We start from the raw sequence: 6556 nt of genomic DNA, 5'->3' as shown, positions 1-6556 counted from the left end.
ACTTAGACATAATTTTCTTGGGAAAAGACATAAAAGTAATCATAATACGTAACTCCTCCCCGCCTGCCCCGGGCCAAGAATACAACACTCAAGAGACCAAAACCGAAAGTGAGAGGAAGCATGACAGCATTCAGCTCAGCTTTGCTGGAATCGTGGCAAACAGCTGTGCTGGCTTCATGACTTACTACTTTCTGTGGATATGGCTGTGAGAAGCTATATCTGGGGTTCAGGATTGGTCTTTGCTGTTGGCAGATCAGGCACTAAGCGGCACCTGTAGCCAGTTCAGCAGTGATGTTCTTCTGTAGGTATGTTTCTCTTATCGGTTGATGTATAAAACTCTGTTTGGCTGGTAGCCAGGCAGGAAATATAAGTGGGGCTACCAGATGAGAAGAATTCTGGGGAGAGAATGCAGAAAGGAGCCACCAGAGATATGTCATATAGCTGCTGAAGGAATAACAGGTCTGGGCATTCTCCTGTAAGCCAAGACCATGTGGAAATACTTAGATTAATAGAAATGGGTTAATAATTAAGAAAGAGCTTCCTAATAAGAAGCCTGAGCCTAATAGTAGCTAAACATTAATTAATACATGCCTCTGGGTGTTTATTTGAGACTAATTGGCTTCAGGACCAGGAGGGACAGAAACTCCTTCACTGGTGAGTGAAAGTCCATGTGGTCAAGACCATGCATAACTCCATCTCCATCACCATGGTTATTTTGTTCATGGGCCCGCTGGGCAATGACAAGACAGGCTGGGAAAAGAGGCTGACTGTCCATGGAATGGGTCATCTTTTCTACTTGATTACTGAACACCTCCTCAGCTGAGGTCACCTTTTGATGAGCATTTACTTGGGATGCGTGTAAGGATCTTTACATCCTTTGCCCACTTGGAGAAATCTATCCACATACTTCTTTTTCAGATGTCTTTCTCACCAATTTTCCAGTCATGCTCTTTCCAAGTCCCAGACCATCCAGCCAATCTATTGGCTATAGCCAATCACATGATTCAGTGAATAATTGCACATCTGGCCAGTTTTCCCCTCCAAACAAACTGTCTCACCATGTGTACTGCCCAAAGTTCTGCCCACTGTGACGATTTCCTTTTGCCTGTGTCCTTTAGGGTTGTCCCAGAAAGGTGTTGTCTATTTCTGGGTGGTGCCTGCATAATGATGCAGAGGCATCAGTAAACCAGACCCTAGTCTTATCTTCCACAGCCAGCTGATCACAGGAACCTTATGAGGCTCTCGTTGCCAGCTTGGCAGCAGAAGACAGTGTAATGCCCACAGGCATTTGGGCAACTTCTTCATGTAACTTGCTTATACCTTCAGAAACTGCTTGGGCCCAATCACATATATGTTTCCATTTAATTGCTTCTGTGCACTGTAGTGATATATTATTTGTGATTTATTAAAGCTTGCATGAGGACTCAGAAAGCAGTCAGCCACAAGCCATAGAAGCCAGGTACACACCTTTAATCCCAGAAGATGTCAGGTAGGAGGTGGTGGTACACACCTTTAATCCTAGGATTCAGGATTAAGAGATAGACAGATTTCTCTAAATTCAAGGCTACCCAGGGATACACAAGAAAGAATGAATCAGTCTAAAAGAGTAATAGATCACATGACTTTAATCCCAACATTAGAGGGTATAAAAGATAGAAGCAGGGTCTTCAGTATTCAGTAGGAGGCATTCATTCTCCAGCCTCACTGAGGCAGCAGGTTCAGCCCATATAGCCTGAGGGAGTGAACGGTAAAAGCTAGTGGCCTGCTGCTTTGCCTTTCTGAATGTCAGCTTGAAGTTTGAACCCCAATACCAGTCTCTAGGTCTTTTATTATTTGTGGTACAGTGCACATCCTACTTTATGACTTGGCGGGTTACATAACACTCAGCTCAAGATGGGCAGTTCAGGTTGCATGGTGCCCCACTGTCAAATGTTCACTTTCCACTAAGGCCCAATAGCAGGTCAAGAGCTGTCTCTCCTCTCAAAGGGAGAATAGTTGTCAGCAGGTGATGGTAGAACCTGGCTCCAAAACCCCAAAGGTCTTTTTTGAGATTCACCTATAGGGGCCTGCCGAAGGCTACAAGCAGCATCCCTATCAGCCACTGACATCTCAAGTACCACCAGGTTTGCTGGATCATGTGGTTCAAGTGGTAGAGCAGCCTGCACAGCAGCCTGGACCTGCTGAAGACCATTGTCTCGTTCCGGGTCCCATGCAAAGCTAGCAGCTTTCTGAGTCACTCGGAGTATGGGTGGGAGTACCTCAAGTGAGAAATGTGCTGTCTCCAGAATCTAAATAGTCCACTAAACATTGTGCTTCTCTCTTTGTGGTGGGAGGGGCCAGGTGCAATAATTTATCCTCTGTCTTAGAAGTATCTCTGCATGCCCCACATCACTGGCCTCTGAAGAATTTCACTGAGGTAGAAGGGCCTTGAATTTTGGTTGGATCTATTTCCTATCCTCTGTTGTGTATATGTGTTACTAACAGGTCCATAGTGGTTGCTACCTCCTGCTCACTTGGTCCAATCAGCATAATGTTGTCAATACAGTGTACCAATGTCATATTTTATGTAAGAGACAGACAATAGAGATCCCTTTGGACTAAGTTATGACACAGGCTGGAGAGTTAACTATCCCTGAGGCAAAACCGTAAAGGTATACCGCTGGCCTTGCCAACTGAAAGCAAATTGCTTCTTGTGGACCGGTATCAAGAAAAAGGCATTTGCTAGATCAATAGCTTCATACCATGTACCAAATGTGCTCAAGGACACCACATCTGGTACAGCAGCTGCAATCAGAGTCACTACTTGATTGAGTTTTTGATGGCCAACTGTCATTCTTCACAACCACCCTGTTTTCTGTACTGGCTAGATAGGAGAGTTAAAGAGAAATGTGATGGGAACCACCACCCTTTGTCTTTCAAGTCCTTGATGGTGGCACAGATTTCTGCAATTCCTCCAGGGATATGATACTGGTTTTGATTCACTATTTTCCTTGGCAGAGGCAACCCTAAAGGCATCCCTTTAGCCTTTGCAACCCTCACTCCACAGGTCATGGAACCAATGTGAGAATTCTTCCAACCTTTAAGCATACCTATCCCAATTATATTCTGGGACTGGGGAAATAACCTTGGATGAGTTCAGGATCTACTGAACTCATCATGAATCTACTATGAGTCATTCTTCAGCCAAAATTCTATTATTCACCTGACTGCCAAGTCCCTACTTTAACTGTAGGGTCACAATGTTTGTTGGGGTCTCCTGGAATCAGCATCAATTCAGAACCAGTAGCCAATAGACCTGATTGTTTCCTTTCCCCCAGTGTATAGATACCTTTATAAAAGGCTGTAGATCCCTCTTAAATCATCCAACTCAGCAGCATCATCTCCAACCCTCCATCTCTGGCCCAAGGGAAAGGGTGACAACAAAGCTCTTCAAATGTGCTGGTGCCCCTCTCACCATTTTGCATCTTACAATATTAAGTTTTACGCAGCACACCCACTCCAGCTTTGTAATTTCCCTGAGCCTAAAAACCCCTTCATCAACACTAAGCCAAGGGATATCAGGCATCTCCAACTCCTTCTCATTATGTCACTTTTGGACATATGCTTCAGTCAATCAAACTTTTGATACCTTTAAAAACAGTGTGAGCTTCCATATAGTGGGCCCATGTAAACAAATTCAGCCCAATCCAGTTTTATGTTCCTTCCACCATTATCCCACACCCTTAAGTCCATTCCCACACATACTCCCCAGACTTCTGCTTGAAGGAATTAGCAAATTCATCAAGCTCTTTAGCAGTGTAGTGCACCTCTTCATGGACTATACTTTCTGCCTCTGCTTTAGGAGCTGCTTTGCCTTGAATCTTGTTATAGGTCTAGAGGTAACCATAGGAGGACCCTGAGGGACATCAGTATTGTCCTGCTTGGAATCCCCTTCAGAGAAAATCTCTGCTGGTTTAGCAAACAATGTAGGATTAATTTCTTCAGTCAGGCAGAAAAGGCATTATTTCAGGGTGTGGGAGTACATAGGCTGAGGGTAGAGAGATGAGTCCTTGAGAATCTGAGGATTCAAAGTTCTAGGGTCCTCCCACACATTTCCATCCCAAGTTACTGGATCCCACTTTTTATTAATTAATGCCCTTACCATAACTGACAACATCCTCTGAGGCTGGGACTGAATGTTTGCTGTAATTCAGCCAACTTTATAGTGAGGACTTTGGTTTGATTTTCTACAACTCGAGCCCTGTGGCTGCTGCAGAGAAGATTCCCTTCTGGGACACACTTAGAAACCTTAGACTGGTTATGCTCATCTGAAGTCAGACAATTATATCACCGAATTCATTGTCCTTCACCCTATTTGGAGATGATAGAAGTTGGTTAATTTTTATCACAGAGCCCCTTCTTTTCCTTTGTCTGTCTACCCAGAGGTGCTAAAAGCAACCAATGAACATCATCATTCCCCTCATTTTCCCCACAGACTGTCAAAACTTTTACATAGAGTGACCAGATCCACCATCTCTCACAATTGGTGAATCAGGATCATCAAGAGCATTTGTCTCCTTAAGCTTGTAACAGTTCACCCCATGGCTTCCAGCATTCTCTGAGCTTCTAGGAGAGGCTTCAGCAACTGGAGAGGCTTTAGTAACTGTAGGTGTTGGCAAATTGGAAAGCCCATGCCAGAATTTAAAATATTCGTCCTTATGTTTGTGTTCCTCTAGAACCACTTCTGGTACCCAAATCCGTATTAGTGTTCTCTATAGGAACAGACCAGATAGAATGACACACACACACACGCACACAGGAAAATTCTATTATTTATCATCTATCTGTGAAAAGGGGGTTTACATATTTTCATGTATATATTTCCAATCAATCAATCATCCATCTATCAATGAGAAAAGGGGTTTTATTAGAACGGCTTACAGCCTGTGATCCAGCTAGTTCAACAATGACTATCTACCCAGTTGACTGGGTTTTAGTAAACTCTAGACAGTCAACTTGACATCTAAGAATAGCCATTACACATGGATTTCAGATTTGTGACTCTCCAAGCTGTAAGAGAATACATCTACATATAAAAGCATTAGCCCTGACAAATCCCTTTGCTCTACCCCCCTCAAAACAACCATTAGTGAATGGCTATCACTGTTTAATCCATAACCCAGGGAATTCATCACCAATTCACCATCTGGCCCTGGGTACTACATCTAAGAACTTGGCTCATCAGGTTCAATGGAATAGACGAACAAGGACTAATGCTTAACAATCTAGTTAGTTATGCAGGGAGAGATAACAGAATACCCATTCATTGGTTTACTCCTGAAAATAAAAAGTCAACATGACACAGCCCAGAAGTGATATGCTGTTTGGAAAATCAACCCAGAAATAAGGTAACTGGACGTTGAGGATTGATGGTACCATGGAACTGCCAGTTATTCCCCTTCTCCTGATTTTGTTGACAAATTGTTAAAACCACTTTTCTAGGGTCTTCAAAGGTTAGCACCATGCTGCTTCAACTAAATGCCACCAGATAGCTACAAAGGTGCTAGGTAAGTTTACACGATCTCTTTTGAAACATGGGGTATAGCCTTTATACAGTTCAACACTGGACAGGGAATGCCTTCAGTCCCAGGACCTTAGACACTGGGGTCTCTGAAGTAAAGGCCCCTTTCTCCAGGAATGTTGTTTGGTGGGGGCAATGACTTAGTGCTGTGTATTTCTTCTGGAACCATCTGGTCTTGATTTGTGATTTCATGTCACTCTTGTAGAATAACATTATCACCTTTAGAAATGGTTTGGCCAGGGACCTACAAACCAGTCCAACCCCTCATTTCAAAATTCCCACCACTCGGAAGGTTTGACTCACATCTTAGTTGAGTATTTTATCTGAGAAAGGGCCTAGCATTTAAATACATTTAGTGATTCACAAAACACTCTTACAGAATACTGGCTGTGGCTATTTCTCAGAGTTAACCCCAAAAGGGTTTGTGGCTGAGTGGTTCCTTCCAATTTGCAGGTTTATTCATTCTACAATGGTAACTTACACTGCCATCAAGTGTGGCTTACCTTTCTCCAGGTTCCTCACATCCGCAAACCAGGACAAGTCATGGGACTGACAAATCATAAGCAAGCCTCTTACATGGCTTTTTGTTCACCAAACGACTTCTAGTGTCCCCCCTCTGCTCTTCCCTTCTGGGGATGACACAGCTGCTGTAATCTCAGTCCTGAGTTAATGGAGGCTGAGGACATAGATTATTTGGTAGAGTGCTTGCTTAGTACACAAGATACCATGGAGTTTGATTCCCAGTACCCCACAAACTAGTCACAGTAGTGTGTATCTCTAATCCCAGTACTCAGGAAGCAGAGGCAGAAGGGTAAATTCAAAGTCATGTTCATAGTTGAGGCTGGTCTGGGATCCCTGAGACCACGCCACTTCCCCTGCCCCCTCACATTAATGTAAAACAGTAACAAAGATGACTAGGGAAACCTAGTGAAGCCATTTGTTTGGACTCCATTTTCTCGTTTGCAAATGTTAACTCTTAATGTTTTTAGTTTTCTA

This window comes from Phodopus roborovskii, unplaced genomic scaffold, assembly GCF_943737965.1.
Source record: "Phodopus roborovskii unplaced genomic scaffold, PHOROB, whole genome shotgun sequence".
NCBI lineage: Eukaryota > Metazoa > Chordata > Mammalia > Rodentia > Cricetidae > Phodopus > Phodopus roborovskii.
The sequence above is the reverse complement of the archived record's forward strand: the minus strand, read 5'-3'. Positions refer to the sequence as shown.